This window comes from Stenella coeruleoalba (assembly GCF_951394435.1).
Source record: "Stenella coeruleoalba genome assembly, chromosome: 20".
In the NCBI taxonomy this organism is placed as follows: domain Eukaryota; kingdom Metazoa; phylum Chordata; class Mammalia; order Artiodactyla; family Delphinidae; genus Stenella; species Stenella coeruleoalba.
Genome location: NC_137166.1, coordinates 55,219,279 through 55,245,930, shown reverse-complemented (window position 1 = coordinate 55,245,930; position 26,652 = coordinate 55,219,279). Strand labels below are relative to the sequence as shown.

Here is a 26,652-nt window from a genome sequence, read left to right as displayed (position 1 = left end):
CCCAGCAGGAAAAGCTCCTGGGATCCTTTGCAGGTTCTGTGAAGGAAATGAGTATCCTGGCACAACTGGCAAAGTGGAGGAAATAGGGAAGGGCCAGGAGATAATTGCTGCAAACTCCTGGCCAGAGTACCACGAGCCTCGGTCTTCCACCTGAGGGTGGGTCGGGGATTCCTAAGGTCCTTCCTGCCCTTCTGCTAAATGTGGGCAGGCGGGAATGTGACCAAAGCCTGTGCACTGGTGTCAGCCAGCCTGGCTTGGAGCTCTTGCCTGTGTGACCCCGGCAAGCCACTTTTCACCTTGTAGCTTTAGTTTCTTCATCCGTGTCAGAGGTCCAAGGAACCTCACAGAAATCCTAACAATAATTCATAAAGGCAGCTATCATTACCAAACCCAAGCGGTTTGCCAGGCTGTGTCTAGGCACGTGACGATGACGGTAATAGTCATAACAGCTCACATCCTTGAATGAGTGCTAAGTACATGCCAGGCACGCTACTCCACACATCTTGTGTACGAACTATTTCGTTTCTCACCAAAACCCCAAAAAGCAGGTGCTGGCATTATCCTCATTGGATAGATGACAAAGTAGAGGCAATCGGGTGACTTTCCCTAAGTCACAAAGTTAATAAAAGGCAGAGCTATGATCAAGTCTCAGGATGCCTGGCTCAAGATCTCGTGCTCTTAGCCCAACTGCTTGCTTCCTATGAGAAACAGAATAGAATAATCTCTGATCACCTGCTTCCTTTGAAGCAGACACCATTATCATTGCCATTTTCCAGAAAAGCAAAGTGAGCCTCAGAGAGGCAGAATGACATTCCCAGGGACACAGAGCTGGCAAGAGGCAGATCTAGGTTTTGAAACCGGTTTGGGGTGAGCCCAGTCCATTATCTTTTGGTCATACCCAGTATCCGGTACCCTGAACCTGGTCTGGTGAAGGACAGTTCTGAGGTGGATAGGGGAAAACGAACATTATACGACACGCCGGTCTGCTCCAGTGGCTGTGATGCTGAGTGTGGGACCAACATCCCGGGCCTCTGAGCAGCTTTATCCCTATTCAGGATGCATGGATTGTGAAGGGAGTTTGAATCATTGCCAACTACAGCCATCCCCCGTATTTTTCCAAGTTACCCTCATGCTCTGAGTATGTCTTATCTGAATCCTGCACGGAGTCTACAGAAGAGTACCAAAGATGGGGCTCAGCGGATGCCTACCTGATCACTGAGATATCAGAAAATGGGGGAGGCTGTGTTGCCTTCATAGACTCTGACCATGGTGCTGAAACTAGACTCAACCGTCAAATCCCCGTCAGCACCGTGGACAGCAGCCACAGAACCTACCTTCCTGGGGTTGGGTCCTGACGGTGAAATAGGGAGGGTGTCCAGATACAGGTCCAGGGGTGTTGGGGCCACGCAGAGAAGGAGCCAGAATTGTTCAGGAGGCAGGGAATCTCAGTATGCAGATGAGGACCAGACTGGCCACAGAATGCTGTCATCAGGAGAAGACAACTTCTTTTCTACTCTACACTGGTGGAAGTAGCCAGACGGCAAAATGGACGCACCCTAGACTTGGCCTGGTCATCAGGTTGTCTTTTATGGATATGCTATGGGTGTATAGTATGAGTGCAGTAAGAATGCACTCCTGACATGTCAGGGCTGCCTGCTTTACAAACATCATTACTTTTTTTCCTACTGCAGTAAGGCTCACATAACATAAGAGTGACCGTTAACCATCTGAAAGCGTACAATGCAGCGGCATGTGGTGCATTCACGATCTTGTGCGACCATCCCTGTTAACTGGCTCCAAGACATTTTCATCACCCCAACAGGAAACCCTGTACCCATTAGCCAGGGTTTGTCATAGAAACAAAACCAATAGGATGCATGTGAATATATACATATCATACTCCACACACACACACAGATTTTATGGAATATCCTCACACCATTATGGAGGCTGGCAAGTCCAAAATCTGAAGGGTGGGCTGCAGTCTGGAGACCTAGGAGAACTGTTGCTGAGGTTCCAGTCCAAAGGCAGTCTGCTGGCAGAATCCCTTCTCGCTCAGCAGAGGTCATTCTTCTGCTCAATTCAGGCCATCAGCTGATTGCATGAGGCCCACCCACATTATGGAAGACAATTTGCTTTACTCAAAATCCAATGATTTAGGGGCTTCGTTGGTGGCGCAGTGGTTAAGAATCTGCCTGCCCATGCAAGGGACACGGGTTCAAGTCCTGGTCCAGGAAGATCCCACATGCCGCGGAGCCACGAAGCCCGTGCGCCACAACTACTGAGCCTGCGCTCTAGCGCCTGTGAGCCACACCTACTGAAGCCCGCACGCCTAGAGGCCGTGCTCCGCAACAAGAGAAGCCACCGCAATGAGAAGCCCTCACACTGCAACGAAGAGTAGCCCCCGCTCGCAGCAACTAGAGAAAGCCGGCACGAAGCAACGAAGACCCAGCGCAGTCAAAAATAAATAAGTAAAATAAATTAATTAAAAATAATTCTTTTAAATCCAGTGATTTAAATGTTAGTATCATCCAAAAACACCCTTGCAGAAACATCCAGAATGTCTGACCACATAACTGATCATGGCCCAGCCGAGGTGACACACAAAATTAAACATCACAAATCCTCCCCTTGTCAACTTGCATCTCCTTAAACCACACTTAACCTCCAGATAAAGACAATAACAACAATGAATGAGTGAATGACCTCTGCCAGCTCCCTGCCTCTATGGGGGATTTTGCTGAATGTGAGGCCAGCTTCCTGTTTCAGGGCTACAAACCCGCTCTTCCCCCTGCCCCCAGCCTAGTTGAGACATTTGGGGTTTCCAGAGCCTCAGTAACAAGGAAATGGGAATACACTGAGATGAAGGTAAAAATACAGAGAAAACCCAGGGATGATTTCTGCACAGGGAACTTACACTGGACACAGGGATCCTCATCTGCTGGGGAATGTGGGACCAGAGCTGTGCTCCAGCTCCCACACACACACACACACACACACACACACACACACACACACACACACACACACGCTCTGCAGACTGCGTCCCTCACCCCACACAATCCTACCTGGGACTGGCAGCTGTCCTTCAGACCAGCCCAGATCATTCCTACCGACTGAGACCCCTGCTCTCCTTGTCCCAGGAATGACCCGGTCATTCCCGTCCTGTGCCATCCTCCCAGCTGTCTCTGTTCCCCTAGAGTGGCCGTGGGCAGGGAGGGAGCCGCCCCCTGCAGCAGACATGCCCGGGGGCCCAGCCTGCTCTGACACCTCCCACGTCACCCTGAGCAAGACGTGACCAAGTCTCAGGGTCCTTAAGTCAAGTGGGGAAAATCACTCCGCAGTGATGGGAATTTAGAGGCTCATAGAATGGACGTGGGGAGGTCTTTTGGAGAGGATGATGAAAATGGTCTAAAATTTGATTGTGGTGATTTGCACAACTAAGTTTGTCAAAAAAAAAAAAAGAAAAATTGAACTGAGACACTAAAAGGAGTGAATTGCATTGTGTGGTGGTTTCCTCATAATAGACCCTGAGATCCTGCTCTCATCCCTCCTAGGGACCCTGCCCAGACCCTCTATCTGGGGGCAGGGTTCTGTGATCTCCCGGCGGCAGCTGACCTTCGTGTGCCGGGGCCCTGATAGGGTTAAGAGATTCCACTTGGAGAACAAGGACAATAGAAATGACTTCAAGAATGAGGATAGGGCTTCCCTGGTGGCGCCGTGCTTGAGAGTCCGCCTGCCGATGCAGGGGACATGGGTTCGTGCCCCGGTCTGGGAGGATCCCACATGCCGCGGAGCGGCTGGGCCCGTGAGCCATGGCCGCTGAGCCTGTGTGTCCGGAGCCTGTGCTCTGCAACGGGAGGGACCACAGCGGTGAGAGGCCCGTGTATTGCAAAAAAACAAAAAAAAGAAAGAAAAGAATGAGGATAACGTGTCTCAACTTGGTCCACACCAGACAGAGGCCAGATTTGGCATCACCGTAATGAGCAAAGACACTGTCTGGCATTATTGCTGCCGCTATAAAAAAGAGTCTGGTTGGTCTGAGCCCAGTGGCCCCTGGAGCTGGTGGTGACAGGTGAGGAGGTCTCTGCTCTGCCCTCAGGTTTGCCCCAGGTCCCTGGACCCTGTCCCCAGCTGTGTCCTCCATCTCCCTGCCCCCTCCTGACCCCCAAACCCTCTGGTTCCCTCTTCCCTCTGCACACACATCTCTCTTCCTTCACACCTGGCTCAGGTCCCTGGAGCCTGGTCTCACCTGGACACCACGGTGACCTGGGCACTCAGCCCCAGCATCAGGGTGGGCACAGAGCTGTCCCTGCTGAGCTGGCGGGGGGTGCGCTTCCAGAGATGGGGTGAGGACAGACCCCTTCAAGGGAACTTGCGTCTTTCCCCTCAGATGGTGTTGACTGTCCTTTCCACTGGGTGAGAATCTGTGGAGCCTCAGGTCATGTGTCCCCTGTGCTGTGATCCACTCCTCACTGGGCAAGTCACACGGTCCAGGGGGGCCCCTGACCAGGGCTGGATGGTGCTTTGGGGCACCTTTGGGATGAGGCCGTCCCTGTCCCTGTGGGTGGTCAGCCCCGAGCTGTCCTGGAGTCAGGGTCCATCCAGGACACTCTGACCCCCCCCTCCACACCCTCCTGGGGCCTCAGAGCAGACATTCCACTTGGATTCTGGGCAGTAAAGCAGGGCACCGCTGTAGGAGGTGCAGAGGGCGTGACGCTCCAGCAGAGTGGAGCAGGGGCACTCTCCCTGGTCTCCTGGTCCCGGCCCCATTTTCTCAGGAATCTCAGGGTGTTGTCTGGGATTGAGTGACGGCCAGATGTGGCCTGCTGTCGGATGCTCAGGGTGGGGAGGGTCCGGGGACAGACCCTCGGCAGCCCCCACACAGCATCAGCCCCCCTCCTGCCCTGATCACAGGACCCGTGGAGACTTCAGCTCCGCCCACACTCAGCCCTACTACTCAGCTGGTGAGTAGCAGACCTCAGCCTGGAGGGGTTTCTGGGGGGGGGGGGGGTCTGTGCTGGGGATCAGGGCCTGGCCCTCTCCTGGGTTTGGATCAGGGAGTGGTGAGACCACAGGAAGGGGCTGGCCCGCGCAGGGCACTGGGGTGTCACTGATATTCATAAGGTCCCTGATAACAATACCCACGGGACTGAGATAACCCTACCCCAGGCACCTGATGGCAGTAATGCCATGACAAGCCAACGTGGGAGGCACTTCCCAGACCTTCTGAGAGCCACCACCCCTTTTATTAATAATATGCAGAAACGAAGTTTAAGTTTCTCGTCCAAAGGCACAGGGCTCTGAAGGGGAGGAACCAGCCCAGGTCAGCCAGACCCCAGACCTCGGGGTTTGGCCGCAGCTCCGCAGCGCCGCCTTGTGGGCAGAGTCCACTGCCGGCCCCGCTCAGCACTGAGAGAAGGACAGAGGGACCGGCAGCTCATCCTCCACACTTGGACACTAGGAGAGACAGGGGACCTCTGATGGTTATGTCTGAACAGCCTAGAAGGGAGGGCACTCTTGCAAAAGCCTGCAGTGGACATTTGGAGAGTTTCCCTGTGGAATCGGCCCTTCCTGAAGTCATCCGGTCAATTCCCCTGCTGGCAAGAGCTGGAGTCCTGAGACCCCCAATCAACTTCTAGGAGATTCATTCACCATGTGGCCCCTCCCGCAATCAACGAGCTCCTTGGAGAGGACGTGTAGCACTTGTTTCAGAGACCCAGCTGTGGTCCCTTGGCTGTTTCCAAGGACCCAGCTTTGGTCCTACAGTCGCCCAGCTGAGTCCAGACATGTCCTGTGAATCCTCCCCTGCCCCCAGAGATCCGTTTTAATTGTCTTCTCAGCTGACTGTACAAACCTTCCTAGAGTTCATTTTCTGACCTTGAATCTGGGCTACACTTACGCAGCTGATAGCTAAGACCATGTTTTCTAGATCATGCTTCACCTTGTTCATCAATAAATGTCCTCACAGGCCCAACTGCGTCAGCCCTGCGTGTGGCGCCGGGGTACACAGGTTCTAGGTCCCAGTCTCTGTCTCCACAGTCACTCAAAACTTAGTGAGGGAAACGACACAAAGGGCATCCTTGTTTTCTGATTCAAGTGTGTCTCAGGGATGAGAGAGGGAGATGTCTGAGGGGACTTCTGTCTGGGTGAAGGCGCAGGCCTGCCCCACCTGATACAGCTGCCATCTCCCCCGCCATGTGCACGCCCACGAATGCACGCATGTACTGTACAAACGCATATACTTATGCACACACCCACACGCATGGACACGTGTGGAGCGGGCGAGGGAGTTGATGAGACCATGACTGCACACGGAGGGTCCCTAGGGCTTTAAGTCCACCCAGAGGAACATGCAGGTCCCCATTTCCCACCCCTACTTCAGTTCATCCCCACTGGACGCCATGCATTCTCCAAACACAAGAGGACCCATCAGCTGTAGGACACTGTCCTTGATCTGACCTTCACCCCGTCACCTGGCTAATGCCCTTCAGGTTTGGGATTGGAGGCTGTTCATCCCAACAAGCTTGCAGTTGCTGCTGTAACGAACCCCTCACATAGGGGCACCAAACAACACAACTTATTATCCTACAGTTCAGGAGCTCAGAGGCTAACATGTTAAACTGGGCTAAAATCAGGGGTCAGCAGGGCTGCGCTCCTTCTGAAGCCTCCAGGACAGAGCCCATTCCTTTACCTTTAGCAGCGTCTGGGGGCCGTCTGCATTCCTTGGCTCGGGGCCCCTTCCTCTGCCTTGGGGCCCCTTCCTCTGCCTTCAAGGAGAACTGTAGCCTCTGCAAATCCTCCCTCTGACTAGGACCCCTGCTTCTGTGGTCGCACCTCCTTCCCTCTCTCTCACCTGCCTCCTCCCTCTTACGAGGACCCTGGTGATTACATTGGGTCCACCTGGAACATGCAAGCTCATCCCCCCCCTCGAGATCCTTAACTCAATCACACCTGCAAAGACCCTTTTTGCACCTAAGGTAACACAGCAGTTGGCTCCAGGGCGTCGGATGCAGACATCTTTGGGGCTGTTATTCTGTCTACCTGAGCGGGTGTCGGGCCTCAGCACCACCTCCGCTTGTGGGCTCCTCTGGGCTTGAATGCCTCACTCTGAATTCTAAGTACCTCCTTGCAGGAATGTTTCCTTCTTCCACTAGCTTGTGAAATGATCAATGTTTGAGAGTCTATTTCTTGTGTCCCTAGAACCTCTACGTAAGAGGAGGTCGGGGAAGAAGCAGTGGAGACTGGAAACGCACCCCACAGCCCGTTAACACCCCCACCCCCACCCGGTGCTCAAAGTGAAAGACAGGTGGTTCCTGTGTGACAGGACCGTGGCTGCTCACCAGCACCGTGTCCTCCCTTCCTGGGCTCCCAGCGAGATGATCTCCCCAGCCTCCCTGCAGTTATGTGTGTCCTGGGATGAAGTTCACAGTGGCATGTGAGCTGGATGGACGGAGCTTCTTCCAAGCCTGGCCCGTGAACCTCCCACACAAGATCCTCACGGCTCTTCCCTTCTGCTGATGGGTATGGATGCCCTGGGTGACCTTGGACCCACACGCTGAGTGTGGCACCTGGTTCCCAGGATGACCCCATAGAGTAGAGCCTGCTGTACCCCTTGTATTAGTCAGATTTCAGGTTTCTCTAAAGTTGATGCTTTAACATGGGTCATACATGCATATGCTAGTGTGAAAATTAATAAAGGGAAACCTAATTTAAAACGGAGTTGGGAAGCCCTAAAGGGGAGCTCTCTCACCCCTACCCTCTGCTGCAGCTTACTTTACATTCCTGGGCAGGAAGAAGCTTGATTTTCAGAAGAAGGATGATTTTCTCTTTGCCCAGCAATAGCCCAGCCAATGAGAAACAGCAAAGCCCAGCCAATGAAAAGAGCAACAGGCTAGCCAATGAGAAACAGTCACTACTTAGCCAATGAGAAACAGCACCAGCTCAGCTAATGAGAAACAGCAACAACTCAGCCAATGAGAAAACAGCAAAGCTCAGCCAATGAGAAACAGTCACAACCTAGCCAATGAGAAACAGCAGAGCCCAGCCAATGAGAAAAAGCAACAACTCAGCCAATGATAAAACAGCCTCAGCCCAGCCAATGAGAAACAGTCACAACCTAGCCAAGGAGAAACAGCACCAGCTCAGCTAATGAGAAACAGCAACAACTCAGCCAATGAGAAAACAGCCTCAGCCCAGCCAATGAGAAACAGTCACAACCTAGCCAAGGAGAAACAGCAAAGCCCAGCCAATGAGAAACCACCACCAGCCTGACCTCTTGGTTTTCTCCAAGGGACTTTCAGTCAAAGCAGCCCCTTCCAGCTTCCTCCTTTTTCTCTGTAAAGTAACATTCCTCTTCCTTGTTCTCTGGACTTGGCTGTGGTTTGCCGTAGTTTGAATGTCCTGAATCGCAATTCCTCTGCCATTCCTAAATAAACTCATTTTGCCCGTAAAATAACATTTAATTTTAATGTCGACACTGGACACACCTTTTCCTAGATGACCCGATAATATGCCTGAGTCACTTGCATTGTCCTCCCGCCTCCTCCCTCACTGCCCCCCACCCTGCCCCAGCTCCTGAGCAAGAATCCTCTTCCTGGGGTGCACTTATCAAATACAAACCAGTCAACCCAGAGTCCACACCGCACCCCCTCCTTTATGGGGGTCCACAGTCTGGGCCACGACCCATCTGCCCTTGTCACGCTAGGGCCAAGCACATGACAACTAGGGACGCCCCCTCCACCCAGAACCCGCTGAAATCATTAATCCAGCCAATCCCATGCCTGCTTACCCTTTCCTGCCCATTCCTTCTTGTGGAAACCACAGTAAAGGCTCCCATTTTCCCCTCACTCCATCTCCTCCTTTCTGTCTCTGGTGCTTCCCTACGTGGCCCTGGTGGGTGGCATGCATGCCCCCTCCTCCTGGGAACTGTGATGAAGTATCTTTTCAATGGAAGGCGTCTCCTGATCTGCTCCCTCACATTTTAAAATTAATACACGGTATTTTAAAGCACCTCCCTGCTGAGCTGGAATCAGCTTCACCTGTTTCATGGAAGAGGCACTAATTCCTATCACGTGAGTCGTTACACTTTTGGGTCTATTGGCTGCAATAGTTACACAGCTGAAACGCACAGTGAGACGGCCTCCGCCCGGGTAAGGGCTTACCCTGCCTTGGCTGCGCAGAAAGCAGGCCCCCATATCTGCCTAAGTCTGCTCTTCATCTTCTGTTCCACGTGCACAATGTCAGTCCGCCCAGCGCCCTCTGAATTCCACACCTGGGAGACCTCATGCCTCTCTCCCTGACCCCGCCCCCGCTCCATCACTGACACGTGGGCGGGCCTCATGGACGTGTTATATGAACAGATATAACCAAATATATTCTTTCCTCATGTCAGTTCACACAGATTTAGGTCCGTCCACAACTGCCCACTTGATTACTTAGCCTTGTTGCTGAAGCTACAGGGCTTCTAAACAAGGCCGCTCCGTGCTGTCTCAACATGGAAACACTTGGGATCTGCACGACCACGTCTCCGGAGCGGGACCAGCTGCGCCGCCAAGGAGGAGGGGTCACCGGGAGCCCCTCGCCCGGAGAGCCCCGATCCCGCTGTGAGTGGGACGTGTAGGTGGTCACCGCCCTACTTACGGGGTCAGACCGGCGGTTCCCACTCAGATTCAAACGAAACGTTACCCTGAAGACCCGCTAGGGGCCGCCAGCATCCAGTTTTCAATTTTTGCGTCTTGTGTATTTTTTTGATAGAAACAGAAGAAACGTGCATGCCTGTTACAGGCCTGGCATTTGAAATGTTCTTATATATCTCAAGAATATTTTAAAACTTCAGCCAGCTCTTACAATGGTGCAATGGCTCTTTTAGTTCTATGCAAACATTAGCTACTTAAACATTGTACAAACCCTCCACAGAATGCCCTATGCCCTATTCTTTTCTTTTCTTTTCTTTTAAGAAACCAGGGACTAAAACATTAGTTAACCTGCCCAAGGTTGGCCAGCTCTGAGTGACGGGGGCTGCAGGCCCATGTGGGCACCTGACTCACAGCTCTGACCTCAGGACCAGCTGCATCTCACCAGCTGGAAGGTTTCTGTCCTGGCTCAGAGGGGGCCCAGCCTTGCAACTCAGTTTTAATTAGTACTGATCTTTAATTTCCTATTTGTACTCAAGGTTAGTCTCCTTCAGAGATCTGCTTCCTAACTCAAGTCTTCATCATTGTTTCCTTGGTTCCACTCTGGGCTGAATTTCTCTATTTCATTCTCTCTCTCTCTCCGTCATTTTCCCACTATTACTGTATTATTCAGGCTTCTCCAGATACATGGAACTGACAGGTTCTGTTACACAGGCTATATGGGTATCTGTAAGAGGAGATTTATCATGTGAACAAGCTCACGGGGTTACGGAGGTGGAGAAGTCCCATGACCTGCCATCTGGAGCTGCAGACCCAGGACAGCCGGTGGTAGGATTCAGTGTGGGTGTGAAGGCTGAGACCTGGAGGGTGGCTGGTGTAAATCCCAGCATCCGGAGGCCCAAGAACTAGGGGCTCTCAAGTCTGAGGGCAGATGCTCGACAGCCCAGCTCAAGAAGAGAAAGGGGATTCACCACCCTTCCCCTTCTTGTTCTGTCGGGGCCCCCAGGAAATGGGATGGAGCTGCCCACATTGTGAGTGTGGATCTCTTCTTCACTTGGCCACTAAACCAAAGCTAATCTCTTCTAGAATCTCCTTCACGGACATGCCCAGAAATAGTGTTTTACCAGCTCTTGGGGGTCCCTTAGCCCAGGGAGGTTGACACATAATTTCACCATCACAGTTAGAATGGTGCACTTCCCCTAAAATCTGGCCTGACTCTAGCCCCAGGTAGACAGGCGGACAGGTGGGCACGTAGCAAAAAGAAGTGTGGAGAGCTGGCACTCCTGGAGAGGATTCCTCGTTATTCTACCCCCTAGAGCATGGATGGCTGACCAGGTCCAACGTCTGCTCCACTGAAAAGGATCCCTGTGAGTCCAGGCCACAGCAGGGAGCAGACAGGGTTTGGGGGCAATTAAAACAAAAAGAAAAGCCTCTCCCATCTCGGGGTATTGGTGGGGAGAGGAGGAGGACCGAGGGAGAGGACAGGAAACAGGACGTCAGGACTAGTTTCTTCTTCCTGACCCTCTGACCCACCGGACACAGAGCACAAACTCAGGGCCCTGGGCCGTAGGGACTTTCCTGCATGAATGGACGTCGTCTCCTGCTCTGAGGTCCCCAAGTGCCACCTGGAGGATGAGCCATGTGGCGGTGCTGCGTGGCCAGAGAGGGAGGGTCTACCTTGCACTTGGACACCTCCCGCCCCAGGTGTGTCCAGGGGGGCGACCAGCAGGGGGTCACAGTGGGTCCTGTCGTGGTGGGAGGAGAGATCCCACCCGGACCAGATGGGGCAGAAGAAGATGCTCAGACACAACCCCTGGACAAAGTGGACATTGGGATGACGTGAAGGGTCCCCAAGCCTTCAGGGAGCAGAGCGAGGATGGACCCCCTGCCCACTGGGCCCGACATCAGCAGGGCCTCCAGCCACCCAGGGAGCAAACCCCACACACCCAGTCAGCTCCGACCTGGGGCCAGCAGGTACCCAGAGTCATCTCAACAGTGACATCAGACAATTGCTACCTCTACCCTGGACACCATCCTGGGAGGAGTGTGGAGAGGGACGCTGAGATGGAATAAATGCCATAGAGGCTGTTGATAATGAGTGGGAGGGGCTAAGTATCAAACTCCAGTACTCTGTGTGTGGGGGGTGTGTGTGTGGGTGTGTATGTGTGTGGGTGTGTATGTGTGTGGGTGTGTATGTGTGTGTGGGTGTGTGTGGGTATGTGTATGTGTGTATATGTGGGGGTGTGGGGGGTATGTGGGGTGGGTGTATGTGTGGGGGTGTGTGTGGGAGTGTATGTGTGTGGGTGTGGGTGTATGTGTGTGTGTGGATGTGTGTGTGGGGTGGGGGGGTATGTGTGTGGGTGTGGGTGTATGTGTGTGTGGGTGTGTGGGTGTGGGTGTATGTGTGGGTGTGTATATGTGTGTGGGGTGTGTGTGGGTGTGGGTGCATGTGTGTGTGTGTGGTTGTATGTGGGTGTGGTTGTGTGGTTGTGTGTGTGGGGTGTGTATGTGTATGTGTGTATGTGTGTGTGTCTGTATATGTGGGGTGGGTGGGTGTGTGGGGTGTGTGTGGGGTGTATGTGTGGGTGTGTGTGTGGGGGGTGTGGGTGTATGTGTGTGGATGTGTGTGTGGATGTGTGTGTGTGTGGTGGATGTGCGTGTATGTGTGGGTGGGTGTGTGTGTATGTGTGCGTGTATGTGTGTGGATGTGTATGTATGTGTGTGTGTCTGTATATGTGGGGTGGGTGGGTGGGTGTGGGTGTGTGTGGGGTGTGTGTGTGTGGGGGTGTGTGTGTGTGGGGGTGTGTGTGTATGTGTGTGTCTTGCCATTAAGTGGGGGCAGCTCCTGAGACCAGATCACTGATGAAGACTTTTCATTTCTTCTGCTGAACTGCCGTGCATCATGACCTTACACACACACACGTACACACCCACGCACACAAATACATGCACACACATGCACATGTGCTTGCACACATACACACAAATATAATTCATACCGATGACAGTATGTTCATTTATATGCAGTACTATCTAACTTCTCCACATTTTCATTTCCTAAGGAATGACATACACCACGTAGGGCTTTTAATGGTGCTTTGATAACACGAAGTAGAGTCCTGTCAATGAGAAATCACTGATTCCAAGAAGGTGGTACATTGTTTCATAATACAATAAAAAAAAGATTAAATGATCAAAACAAATGATTTTTCTGAATTATAGAAAAGATTCAACAACAATATAAAATAGTACAAAATCCCTACTTCAGATGACTGTGCATTTTGTTCCGATGGCATCAAGTACCATCAGCCTGAAAACCAGAACCTCTTCCCCAAACCCGGAGCTTCTTGATAAAGAGTTAGTGATTAGGGGAAGGAGGGATAAACTAGGAGCTTGGGGTTAACAGATACACACTACTATATAAAAAACAGATAAACAACAAGGACCCGCTGTATAGCAGAGGGAACTATATTCAATATCTTATAATAACCTATAATGGAAAAAATCTGAAAAAGAAAAAAATATATATATATAACACACACATCTGAATCACTTTGCTGTACACCTGAAACTAACACAACATTGTAAATCAACTATACTTCAATTAAAAAAAAATTTAAATAGTGATTAATGGTTCATTTAAATCAAATTATTTAAAATCTGAATAATTCAAATAAAAGGTGCCCAGTTTGAATAATAAATTTGATGCCATTGTTCTAACAGGGCTTGTTGAATAAGAGACCATGTTGTCTGAACTCTCTGAGGTCCTGGAGAAGAGAACCAATGCTGAAGGTACAGGGGCAGAACGTGAGTGAGAGTGAGGTTGGGTCGCTCTCTGAATCTGAAACCGAACTGGACAACAGAGTGAGTAAAGAAAACTATATTCAGACAAAAAAGAAAAAAGAAAAGAGCTAGACAAATGCACATTCTTGTTATTATTTCTCCCAGGTTTTTTTTGAGTGTATGTATCATCGTTTTCTTTCCCACCAAGAAAAATAACCGAGAGGCCACTTTTACTGCTTTTTCACTTAAAAATCCTTCCACAGCGCCCTTGCCTGTGTGCTGCTTCCGTGACAGCACTCGTGGGTTTGTGGCAGGTTCCACGGAGCACGGCCCTCTGTCAGTAACGTCCCCTGCCCCTCTCCCACCAGCTTTCCTATCTGGGGTGACATCATATAAAAATGAGGGACGGGTCTGGTTGGCAGTAAACAGCGCTGCAGAGCTGCTGTGTCTGAGTGTCTGTACGGGCACGAGTTTCAACAGAGAGTGTGTCGTCATCCTTCTCATCCTGTTTTTTGGGAAATGAGGGTTGTTGCTTTCACAAAGAAAGAGAAGTGCTTTTCAAAGGAGAGTGACTCTGACTGCGGAGCCCACATTCCTGGCAGCATGTGGGGCAGGCCCTCCTGCTGCAGCCACACCACCCCCGAATCTGCAGGACGCCTTCCTGGGTTCTGTCTCAGGGCAGAGCCCAGGGCTCTGGACCTGTTTCTTAGAGGCGCTGGGCTGGGGGAACTGGGGGTCTGGGCAGATATGGGGGTTTGGGCCACGAATCATAAAGCACAAGGACCTCGACGCCCGGAAGGATTTCACACACCAAGAACCTGGTTCTCTTCTCCTTGAATGAAAGCGACCACTGGGGCTGGGTGTCCCCCGGGGTTGAATGTAAAGCCTGGGATCAGCCTCAGGTCTGAGCCCTTGGACGGGTTGAGCCCCACCAAGTCCCAGGAGGACATCACAGACGGCGCTGCAGACCCTTCTCCGTCTCTCTTAGACCTCACCTTGCTAACCCCAGGACACTGACGAAGTCCCTCCCGGAACAATCCGGCTCTGCCTGTGAACCGACCTGGTACCGTGGGCTCAGCCAGCCCCTCCCTTGGGCTGTGACCCTGAGAAACCCCAGGTCTTTCCCTCCCTCCGTGTCCCGACCCCCTGATAAGCCTCATCCTCACAGGGCCGGCCCCTCCCCGTGTGACACGATGGTAGGACTCAAAGTACTCAGGGGTGCGAGCCGCAAGACAGCCCATGCCCAGGCACAATGCCCGTGTCCTGTGAACCTCAGCGGAGTCCAGACGAGAATCCAGCCACCAGCCCAGACCCACCTGGTTCTCTGTACACGGAACAGTCCAAGAAGCCCCGCCCACCCATGTTGGACAAACACGATTTTTTCTTTAGTGCATTCACACCCGTAGACTAAGAAACTTCCAGTTTAGAAATGACCTGAGCCAGCTTGGAGGCAGGGGTGAGAGTGGAGAGCACAGCCTAGGCTCACAGGATACAGAGGGGCACAGGGACAAAGCATTGTACCTGACAGGGTGAAACCTGCCCTGGAGAACATGAGGGAGGCCTGGACTGAGTTTCTCCCAACGAGCCACATACGTCTCCGTGCACTTCCCGATGTAATAACATGAAGTTGTCGGAAGAATTTTCTCCTTTTGCATGTGGGAAACCTAGGTGTGTGGGTGAGGAAACGTGTGCTTTGGGAACAGTCAGCCTGTAGGGACCAGAAGCTGAGCAAGTTTCCCCACCGATATTCTACACTGTGATCTGTTTGTCTATGTAAGTGTCTGTGTGTCTATCTATGTAACCATGTATCCATGGATTCATCTACGTAGCTGTGTATGTATCTGTGTAGCTATCTATCTAGTGTCTAGGTAACTCAATCAATCTACCTGTTTATCTACCTGTCATGTTTTTTATCTCTGATGAGTTAATACCATGCTTGTTTCATTTGGACTTGGGTTGAGTCTGGTTATGACACATCTAGCTAGAAACACCTTCTAAAACCCAAGATCTTTGTGACCCAAATAGAGAAATCTAGAGTTGGGCCTGTGAGCACTCACTTCTCTCCTGTTAGACCAGTGATGTAGGCCCCACTGTGGCCCCTGGGAGCCTGTCCTGCTCTCTTCCGGACCTGCCGGGCACTGTTCCCACCCCAGGACAAGTACGGAGAAAATGACGAGAGGCCGGCCATATCCCCTGATCCCGCCCCCTTCCTGGGCTCAGGCCTCCAGGGACAGAGGGGGCAGGAGATACTGGGTGGGGTCTAGGCCCTGCCTCCAACCAGCCTCTACTCCAGGACCTCCTAGGCTCCTGGGGGGGGGGGACAGTCACCCCTGCAGTCCCTGCTTAGCTCTGTGTCACGTGGGCTGACCTAAGTTGGGAGGGTCAATCTCTGCATTATGTCCCTCCTGTCCCTCGAAGGGAAGAAAAGTCTATGTTGTCACAGTGGACCCTGAGACCTTGTTGTGCTTCTCTCCTAGGGTCCCTGCCCAGACCCTCCATCTGGGCCAAGCCAGATTCTGTGATCCTCTGGGGGTGGCCCGTGACCAATGTGTGCAGGGGCCCTGCTGGGGTTAAGGTGTTCCACCTGGACATGGAACAGGATAGAAATCCTTTCACATCCCAGTTCGATCCACATGAGACAGAGGCCAGATTGCCCATCACTGTAGTGAGTGGAGACACTGCCCAGCATTTTCACTGCCTCTATTAATAGAGGCCCACCTTGACTGAGCACAGAAACCCCCTGGAGCTGGTGGTCACAGGTGAGGAGCTGTCCATGGGGCCTTCTTCCCTCTCCACCTGTTCCAACGTATCATGGTGTCTGGGGATCCCGCAGGCCTACCTCTCTGGGTGCACCATGTCTTTCCCCACCTCTGCCCTCCTTGGAGTCCAGGTACCGCCACCTCCCACTAGGCTCCTGTTCCAACAGGTGGAAGGCATTGTCACCAAAAACCCCAAAGTCTTTCCAGCTCCCTCCTCTCCTCCCCCTTCCCTCCCCGCTCCCTGATCCTCTCTCTCCTCTTCTCTATAGGAGCCATGTCTTGAGGAGTCCTGGATCCTACTCTGCAGAGGCGAACAGCAGCAATATGCTTTCCCTGTCACCTGTTTTCAAGCCCCTGTTTAGGTGCAGAGGGATTTTTACTCTTTGGATACATGCCTCTAATATCTGGCTGGTCAAATACTACTCCAGACATCTGGTGGTTTGACCTCTATATTGTCTGGGTGACCGACAACAGAGTGACTGACAGGATGTGGTGGTAATAAATCGAATGAGATATGCACAGAAGAAAACGGAAATCAAGGCAGCCAATCCATCCTCTAAACACTTGGAGATACTGAGTGCTCTGGAAACATGGTGTGTGTGGTGTGGAAGTGACACAGGGTGAGGAAGATGGACGCTGTTTTTATGGAAAACTGAATCCCATTGCTCTCCTGCACTCAAGAGATAGTCTAAAAACTTGGAGTATCTTTTTTTTGAAAACATGAGAAAGTTCTAGAACAAATCCGTCCTCATATTGTCTTTTAGACAATCCTACTGTAACATCTGCTTGAACATCTGGTCAACCTAACCTGTCTCTGGGCATGCAATTAGCACCTTGCAAATGAAGAAAAATAGGTTTAAGTCACAGAATTTGCCCTGTCCAAGTGCCAAGAGCTTTCAACTGAAGGAATTTTAAGTACTCTGTGCTCCATTATTAAAAAGTCTACGAACAATAAATGCTGGAGAGGGTGTGGAGAAAAGGGAACCCTCCTACACTGTTGGTGGGAATGTAAATTTGTGCAGCCACTATGGAGAACAGTATGGATGTTCCTTAAAAAATGAAAAATAGAACTACCATATGATCCAGCAATCCCACTCCTGGGCATATATCCAGAGAAAACTCTAATTTGAAAAGATACATGCACCCCAATTTTCACTGCAGCACAATTTACAATATCCAGACACAGAAGCAACTTAAATGTCCATAGACAGAGGAATGGATAAAGAAGATGTGGCACATATATACAATGGAATATTACTCAGCCATAAAAAGGAATGAAATAATGCCATTTGCAGCAACATGGATGGACCTAAAGATTATCATATTAAGTGAAGTAAGTCAGAGAAAGACAAATATCATATGCTATCACTTACATGTGGAATCTAAAAAAAATGATACAAATGAACTTATTTACAAAACAGAAATAGACTCACAGACCTAGAAAACCAACTTCTGGTTACCAAAGGGGAAAGTGGGGAAGGATAAATCAGGAGTTTGGGATTAACAGATACACAGTAATATATATATATATATATATATAATATACATAAACAACAAGGATCTACTGTATAGCACAGGGGACTATTACTCAATATCTTATAATAACATGTAATGGAAAAGAATCTGAAAGAGTGTGTGTGTGTGTGTGTGTGTGTGTGTGTGTATATATATATATATATATATATATATATATATATAAAACTGAATCACTTCGCTGTACACCTGAAACACAACATTGTAAATCAACTACACTTCAATAAAAACAAATAAAATAGTCTGTATAACAGCAAATCCAAGACTAAATGTACTCTTATGCTTTCAAAATGGGAGTAAGATAATCAATCTAGACTTTTGGGTCCCACTGTCCACTGGGTCCAGTTAAACAGTGGGGGTCAGGCACAGGATTTACTCTATTCTGAGACAAATCTCTTCTCAGCTCCACTCAACTGGTAGTCTGAAGAAAGGAAATGAGGATGTTATGTACAGAGTGGAGAAAGTCAGAGTCTGGAACATGCTCAGAATGACCCAGCTGATGGGAGAGTTGACCTACCATAGAGAAGAATCCACATGTTGGAATTTTGGGGTTCCCCTCACGTACCAATAAACTCTGCAACTGATCACCCTTAACTAAATCCAATCAGAACGTGAACCTCACCCTGGAGATGCAACTTGGGGTTAGAGTTGGGACCATCCTTCCCAGTGTCGCAGGACATGTAATTGACAATAAAACATGGGTTCCTACGGATCCCAGAACACCCACGCTCCCAAAGTAAATTGGAGGTTAACCATGCATCCCAGTTAGATAGTGTTTTGTGTATCTCGTAAAGTCTTGACTGTAGAGTGAAACACATTCAGGAATCAATTAGGATTGAACATGCCTGTGATATTTTTATTTCTTCTAATGTGTTAAGATTCACCCATTTGAAGACTTGCCCATGATAGTTTGTAATGTTTCCTTCTCTTTCCTTATAATTCACTTAATTTAGAAAATGCTGATTGATTCTGGGCATTTAGCTATAATTTAAGTAATTTAGCTTTCCCTTACCACCTTCAAATCCAAATTAATAAAATTGGTTATTTCTTTATTTTTCTTATTGCTTTAAACTGTTCTCCCAGAGGACTAATCCTTCTTCCCACTTTAGATTTGTGTAATTGTTTTGTTTATTTAGTCTTTCGTACAACACCAGACCTTCCATGAGGGCAGAGAACACATCTGCTTTGCTCAACTTTATCTCCTCATTTCCTGGGATGGCCATGGGTTGACATGCCTTAATATTTTTTTAGTGAACAGGGATAAGATTCGTGAAAGGTGAATGGATGAATAAATGGGTCAAGTCCAAGAAGTCCTGGAATGGTTAAGGTGAGTGATCTCGAGCAGTTAGACAAAAGATCGTGTCATTGGAAAAAAATAAAAACAAAACACCTCATGGCATTTTCCCATCCTTGAATTACTGTGAGTTACTCTGAAAGCAGGACCTAAGACAGGGATGTAAGTGTGGGTAGTTTATTTGAGAAGCAAGAATGAGGGAGTGGGATAGGGAAAGCTTGAAGGAAAGGAATTCCTGAAATAGGGATGCATTACTGAGGTCCCTGCACGAGGTGATGTGAACAAGACTCCACCAGGATCTCTGAGAGTGTACAGAATACCCTGCAGAATTTTCCTTCCAAAGGAAGAGACACTTGGGAATGCACGCATGGACACCTGGGAATGCACGCATGGACACCTGGGAATGTACGCATGGACACCTGGGAATGTACGCATGGACACTCGGGAATGTACGCATGGACGCCTGGCAATGTACGCGTGGACGCTTGGGAATGTACGCGTGGACGCCTGGGAATGTACGCGTGGACGCCTGGGAATGTACGCGTGGACGCCTGGGAAGGTACGCGTGGACGCCTGGGAAGGTACGCGTGGACGCTCGGGAATGTATGCGTGGACGCTCGGGAATGCACGCGTGGACGCTTGGGAATGCACGCGTGGACGCCTGGGCATGCACGCGTGGACACCTGGGCATGCACGCGTGGACACCTGGGAAGGTACGCGTGGACACCTGGGAAGGTACGCGTGGACACCTGGGAAGGTACGCGTGGACACTTGGGAATGTACGCGTGGACACTTGGGAATGTACGCATGGACACTTGGGAATGTATGCATGGACACTTGGGAATGTATTCATTCACAGGAATGTATTCCTATTCCCCACTGCTTGGAATTTTCCCCAGGGATGGTTTCATTCTTCATGGTTTGGGGCTGCAATTGTTTCAGATAAGGTCCTTCCCCCAAATGTGGAGAGCCATGTAGGCATCCTTGAGAAGGGATGCTGTCCGTGGGATGCTGAGACCTACAGAGCTGTCAACCAGATCGAACACGAAATCAGCAGGTCACCCAGAGGGATATGAAACAGAGGCTAAAAACGTGTGCTTGAAAACCTGAAGTCAATGGATTTAATGCAGTGTCTGTTCACTTGACTCCAGCCCTGCTGAAAGTCTCTGCGTCTTTGCCTTCTGTATCATATGACAATCTTTCTTTCAATCTCTGCTTCCTCTTTTCCCTCCCACCCAATGTGTTCAGTTCTGAAGTTAGAAGGTCCTCTCACCCTTTTGAGAGCAGAGCTGAACAATGGTTAGTCACCTCCTAGATCAGACCACAATTCTAGATCCTTTCAGGCCACACCCATTGGAACTGCTGCACATCTAGCCTAGGACCCCAGCAGTACCTAACATGGCAGCTCTCTAACAAAGGAAAACACAGCCCGGCCACCGAAGGTTGCTGCCCGAGGGAGGGAGAGAAAGAAATGGGCGCTGGGTACAAGCCTGCACCTTTCTACACTGACTGAGGGGTAGCAGAGGCCAGATGAGAGTAGCCTGGAGTGGAGACGGCTAACTAGGATAAAGGGAGAAACATGCAAGAATGTTCTGGAAGGCCAACAGAAAGAAAGGCAATAAACAAAGGGCGTCCTGTCCTAGTTGTCATCTGGTTCCATCAGCTCTTAAGGAAACTTCTGGAAATCCTGGCCTGGGAGAATGAATTTACTCCTATTTTTTTAAATCTTATTTATGTATTTATTTTTGGCTGCATTGGGTTTTCATTGCTGTGTGCAGGCTTTCTCTAGTTGCGTGAATGGGGGCTGCTCTTGGTTGTGGTGCGCGGGCTCCAGGCACGCAGGCTTCAGTAGTTGTGGCACGTGGGCTCAGTAGTTGTGGCACGTGGCTCAGTAGTTGTGGCACGTGGGCTCAGTAGTTGTGGCACACGGCTCAGTAGTTGTGGCATGTGGGCTCAGTAGTTGTGGTGCACGGGCTTAGTTGCTCCGCGGCATGTGGGATCTTCCCGGACCAGGGCTCGAACCCATGTCCCCTGCATTGGCAGGCAGATTCTTAACCACTGCGCCACCAGGGATGTCCTATTCCTATTGTTTTTATGAGGGTTTTACACTTCTAGATTCTTATTTTGTAGTATTATAGGCTTTCCAAATCAGACTTATCTTTATAATTCTTGCATCTACACAAATTTTTCGTTGTTCTCTAGGTGCTAGGAAACTAGGCCAGCTGCCCCCCAAAAAGAGGGTGGAATATTAAAGGACTCAGAATGCACCGTCGCCAACTTTTCTTTTTTCCACTGAATTTCTGGCAATGCAAGACCCTGCCCTCACATGGATTGCAGCTGTTCTGCTCTGACAGGGATATTGATTGGAAAACAGAGTTGGAAAGGCAGGATGAGCCAGTTCTTGGAGGACTATGAACACCGGGGAGAATATGCATGTGTAGAACTTGGGGAATTGGGCGAAAGAGGATGTGGTGGGAGGGCTGTATCATGCAGTGAGAGTGGAGGGTGTAGAAAGGAAGCAGACTGGAAAGCCCTAGAGACTCAATGATAAAAGTCACTCAACCATTAAAAAAAAAATCAAATTAGTAGTCCCTATAAACTTAATTTCTATGAACTAACCATTTTCATATACACAAATAAATCCCAACTTCACCCTGAATGTCAACAACAACAAAGGAAAATTCTGTGGAATAAATGTAATAAGAAATGTGCAAAACTTAACCCATGCAAATGTATATCTTTCAAACATTTCTGAATGGCGGAAAAATTAGATTTGAGCAAATTAAGAAAATCACCTTATCCTTAGAGTGACTCAGCATCACAAACATGTCAGTTCTTCGTAGGCTAATTTATAAATGTACCTCAGTCCTCCAAATACACCAACAAGCTTTTCTTCTTCTTTTTTTTTAAACTTTTTATTTTGTATTGGAATATAGTCGATTAACAACGTTGTGATACTTTCAGGTGCAAGGCAAAGGGACTCAGCCATACATATACATGTATCCATTCTCCCCCAGACTCCCCTCCCATCCAGGCTGCCACACAACATTGAGCAGAGTTCCCTGTGCCATACAGTAGGTTCTTGTTGGTTATCCATTTTAAATATAGCAGTGTGTACATGTCAATCCCAAACTCCCTGACTATCCCTTCCCTCCATCCTTCCCCCCCCCGCCCGGTAACCCTAAGTTCATTCTGCAAGTCTGTGAGTCTGTTTCTGTTTTGTTAATAAGTTCATTTGTATCATTTCTTTTTAGATTCCGCATATAAGGGATATCATACGATATTTCACTTTCTCTGTCTTACTTCACTCTGTATGCCAATCTGTAGGTCCATCCATGTTGCTGCAAATGGCATTATTTCATTCTTTTTAATGGCTGAGCAATATTCCACTGTATATATGTACTATGTCTTCTTTATCCATTCCTGTCGATGGACATTTAGGTTGCTTCCAGGTCTTGGCTATTGTAAACAGTGCTGCAATGAACACTGGGGTGCAAGTATCCTTTTGGACCATATGTTTCTCAGGGTATATGTCCGGGAGTGGGATTGCTAGATCAGATGGTAGCTCCATTTTTAGCTTTTTAAGGAACCTCTATACTGTTCTCCACAGTGGCTACACCAATTTACATTCCCACCAACAGTGCAGGAGGGTTCCCTTCTCTCCACACCCTCTCCAGCATTTATTGTTTGTGGATTCTTTGATGATGGCCATTCTGACTGGTGTGAGGTGATACCTCATTGTAGTTTTGACTTGCATTTCTCTAATAATTAGCGATGTTGAACATCTTTTCATGTGCCTCATGGCCATCCGTATATCTTTTTTGGAGAAACGTCTATTTAGGTCTTCTGCCCATGTTTTCATTGGGTTGTTTGTTTTGATGATATTAAGCCTCATGAGCTGTTTGTAAATTTTGGAGACTAATCCCTTGTCAGTCACATCATCTGCAACAAATATTTTCTCCCAATCCGTGGGCTGTCTTTTTGTTTTGTTTATGGTTTCCTTTGCTGTGCAAAAGCTTTTGAGTTTAACAAGCTTTTCTTCTTGAACTAGACAAGTTGATACTAAGCTCCATATGGAAAAATAAAAACGTAAGAATACTTAGGAAAACGCACAAAGAGAAGAGCTATGCGGGTAGTGGGGACGAGATCAACCAGAAATTAAAACACACCATACGGCCTCTGAGTCGTGAGGAAATAAGAAAGTCTAGATGCGTCTGCTTATTATGACAGAAGAAACACAAGAAGGATTGGCCGTATTTTACAGGCATTTAAAAGTACTGGGATATTATAAACAATGTGATTTCCACGTGAATGGGTGCATTTGGGAGAAGAGAAGCTTTTGCTATGGCATAGGGTCAGTAGCTGCTAAACTTATAAAGTGAAAATTTAATAAGGAGCATGATACGTACAAACTCTCAAAGTACCTCCCCACGGACCAGTGATTAATTACAAAGGGGAAATAACAGCCTTACTCTGGAGAAACCTGGGGCATGCCGAATCAACCAAGGCAGGAAAGACCCAATCACCAAACAGGAGAAACAAGGACAATATGGCTTGAGTGGTATTCCACCCCAAAATGCACAACTGGCATCTAACCAGGAAGTGCTTTGGGCAAACCTCCTGCTCTGTGTGTATCACGCTTCCTTTCTCTGCAGGGTCTGCCCTTCCTCAGGAGCCCTCAGTCACGTCTCTCATCAACCCCAGTATGACCAAGGCTGTGAAGGAAAGAACCCAACATCTCCATTCGTTTTTTTTTTTTTTTTTTTTTTTTTTTTTTTTTTTTTTTTGCGGTATGCGGGCCTCTCACTGTTGTGGCCTCTCCCGTTGTGGAGCACAGGCTCCGGACGCGCAGGCTCAGCGGCCATGGCTCACGGACCCAGCCGCTCCGCGGCATGTGGGATCTTCCCGAACCGGGGCACGAACCCGTGTCCCCCGCATCGGCAGGCGGACTCTCAACCACTGCGCCACCAGGGAAGCCCATCTCCATTCGTTTTAAATCTCATTAACCCAAACAGGACTCCATGATCTAGGAGCGTTTGGAGATGAACACAAACCACTGAAGTGGGGGGAGAGGAAATACCTTGGGCGGGAACCATTGATCTTCTGACCGTCCAGCTCGAAAGCCAGCGTCGGGCTCACGGCACTTGATGGCGTATTTGGACTGTGTCTGGAGCTCACATCTGGGGTTTATGACGCGCAGAAATTGTTTTCTGAAAAAGGAGACGTCACGCATCTCATTTGGGATGGTAACAGAGACTGACGTGTAGGGAAACAGCTGCTCTGCTTCCTGTGAAACCTTTAGTGTCGAAACCCGCGCTGGGGGTGACAGGCACCTGCCCGAGGTATCCTTAGTCGGCGTCGCCTCCCAGGCTCTGTCCTCTTGTCCCTCTGCTCACACGGGGTGGGCAGGAAAGTCACCGTGATTTCGAAACTCACTACCTGCGCTACCTTACTCCGCGCAGAAGGATACTGAGTTCTATTTGTATTATTATCACTTTGTACTCTTAGGATGAGCCCTGAATTTCCCCTGAAGATCCCACCAAGGCACCTTCTAAGTGCTGGAGATGAGGAGACAGTCCTGGATTACCCGGTGAGGGGGGGCGGCCACGTTACCACCAAGGTCCTGATGAGTGAAGGAGTGAGGTACAAAGGTCAGAGCCAAGGTCAATGGGACTCAGAAGCAGAAGAAGGAGAGACGCGCCTGCGGGCTTGGAAGATGGGAGGGGCTGAGTCCGGGGACTTGGCAGCCTGCAGAAGGCCGCTGCCCACTCCAGCCTGAGCCCTGTGGAAACTAGTGCCAGGCTCCTGGGGAGGGGCAGTTCCCCTTCCTGTGGGGCTGCTGACGTGACAGCCCCGTGACGGGGAGGACCAGCCTCCCAGTGGACACACCCTCGGGTCTCCGTCCTGAGGGCACCGTGGTCTCCTCCATCTGCACCGCCTGGACCACAGGAAGGAGACGCCATGACCCCCAGCCTCACGGCCCTGCTCTGCCTCGGTGAGATGGAGGAGGGGGAGGGGAAGCCCCAGCCAGGGACGGACCCCTCCCCACAGCCAGGCTGCTCTGTCAGGAGACCCCAGGACTCAGGAGGCTCACGGGTAGGAGAGGCGCTGCTCAGGATTCAGGGCGGACCTCTCACAGGGGTCTCCCTTCCAGGGCTGAGTGTGGGCCTGAGGACCCAGGTGCAGGCAGGTGAGTCTGTCCCCAGGTGTCCCACCTCCCTCCTGATCATGGGGACAAGGGGCCACCCCCAGGCAATGGGGTGGGGAACAGCAGTTCTGGGCTGAAGGAGGGGGAGTCTGGGAGGTTGGGGGCTGAGAGCTGGGGACCTGGGGGTGAGGATGTCTTGTGACCCAGTCTCTGATGTCCTTCCAGGCACCCTCCCCAAACCCACCATCTGGGCTGAGCCAGGCTCTGTGATCCCCTGGGGGAGCCCCGTGACCATCTGGTGTCAGGGGACCCTGGGGGTCCGGGAATTCCATCTGAATAAAGAGGGAAGCTCACCTCCCTGGTACAGAAAGCCCTCACTGGAGCCCGGGGACAAGGGCAACTTCTCCATCTCATACATGACACAGGACTACGCAGGGAGATATCACTGTTACTATCGCAGCCCCACTGGCTGGTCAGAGCGCAGTGGCCCCCTGGAGCTGGTGGTGACAGGTGAGAGGACACTCGGGGGTCCCAGCATCGGGCTCTGCCCTCAGGAAGGGGGTCTGCTCTCAGGGGTGTGCCCCTCTCACAGCACAGCCCTGGAGAAGGAAAGGGGGGTGTGAGCCCCATTTCACAAGCTCCCTCCTTCTCTCCTAGGGGCCCACAGGAAACCCACCCTCTCAGCCCTGCCTAGCCCTGTGGTGACCTCGGGAGGGACCGTGACCCTCCAGTGTGGCTCATGGGAGGGACTGCACGGGTTCATTCTGACTAAGGAAGGAGAACCCAAGTCCTCCTGGACCCTGGATGCACAGCGAGGCCCCCATGGGCAGACCCAGGCCCTGTTCCCCGTGGGTCGCGTGACCCCCAGCCACAGGTGGATGTTCAGATGCCACGGCTTTTACAGGGACACCCCCCAGGTGTGGTCGGCCCCCAGTGACCCCCTGGAGCTCCTGTTCCCAGGTGAGGAGGTCCCACCCTGGCCTCACGCACTTTTTGAGGCACGAGACAGATTATTAGATGCTTTTCTCCCAGGACTGTCCCAGATGAGAGGGTGGGGTGAGGGGGGAGCGGGGCGCACAGGACAGAGACACAGAGTGTGAGCGACAGTGAGGCCTGGGGACCAGGACGGGAGAAGGGGCTTCATGGTAGGAACCAGCCCCTACAGCCCAGGGCTGGTCTTCCCCCAGGTGTGTCTGGGAAGCCCTCCCTCCTGACCCCGCAGGGCCCTGTCGTGGCCTCTGGACAGAGCCTGACCCTCCAGTGTCGCTCTGACGTCGGCTATGACAGATTCGCTCTGTCCCAGGAGGGGAGACAGGCCCTCCCCCAGCACCCGGGCCGGCAGCCCCAGGCTGGGCTCTCTCAGGCTGACTTCCCCCTGGGTCCGGTGACCGACACCCACGCGGGCCGGTACAGATGCTACGGTGGACACAACCTCTCCTCCGAGTGGTCGGCCCCCAGTGACCCCCTGGACATCCTGGTGGCAGGTGAGGAGCCAGCGGG

At 50.7% G+C, this 26,652-nt stretch overlaps 1 protein-coding gene and 1 pseudogene across 22 annotated transcripts in view; one reads left to right on the top strand and one right to left on the bottom strand.

Annotated features, from left to right (window-relative positions):
• CDC42EP5 (CDC42 effector protein 5) overlaps nucleotides 1-26,652 on the bottom strand; it is a 231,634-nt gene that overhangs the window by 11,150 nt on the left and 193,832 nt on the right. The window contains exon 1 of one of the 21 annotated variants that reach the window (XM_079906963.1): nucleotides 7,777-7,801. The exons of the other annotated variants lie outside the window; for them this stretch is intronic. The gene's annotated coding sequence lies outside the window, so the exon portion shown is untranslated. Of the gene's footprint in view, nucleotides 1-7,776; nucleotides 7,802-26,652 lie in introns of those variants that run through there. 21 annotated transcript variants of the gene reach the window in all.
• The window catches only part of LOC307178603 (leukocyte immunoglobulin-like receptor subfamily A member 6), a 31,875-nt pseudogene continuing 30,188 nt past the window's right edge, over nucleotides 24,966-26,652 (top strand). The window contains exons 1-5 of the transcript XR_013831804.1: nucleotides 24,966-24,999; nucleotides 25,159-25,194; nucleotides 25,378-25,662; nucleotides 25,810-26,112; nucleotides 26,340-26,636. The product of XR_013831804.1 is annotated as a leukocyte immunoglobulin-like receptor subfamily A member 6 (transcript). The remainder of the gene's footprint in view (nucleotides 25,000-25,158; nucleotides 25,195-25,377; nucleotides 25,663-25,809; nucleotides 26,113-26,339; nucleotides 26,637-26,652) is intronic.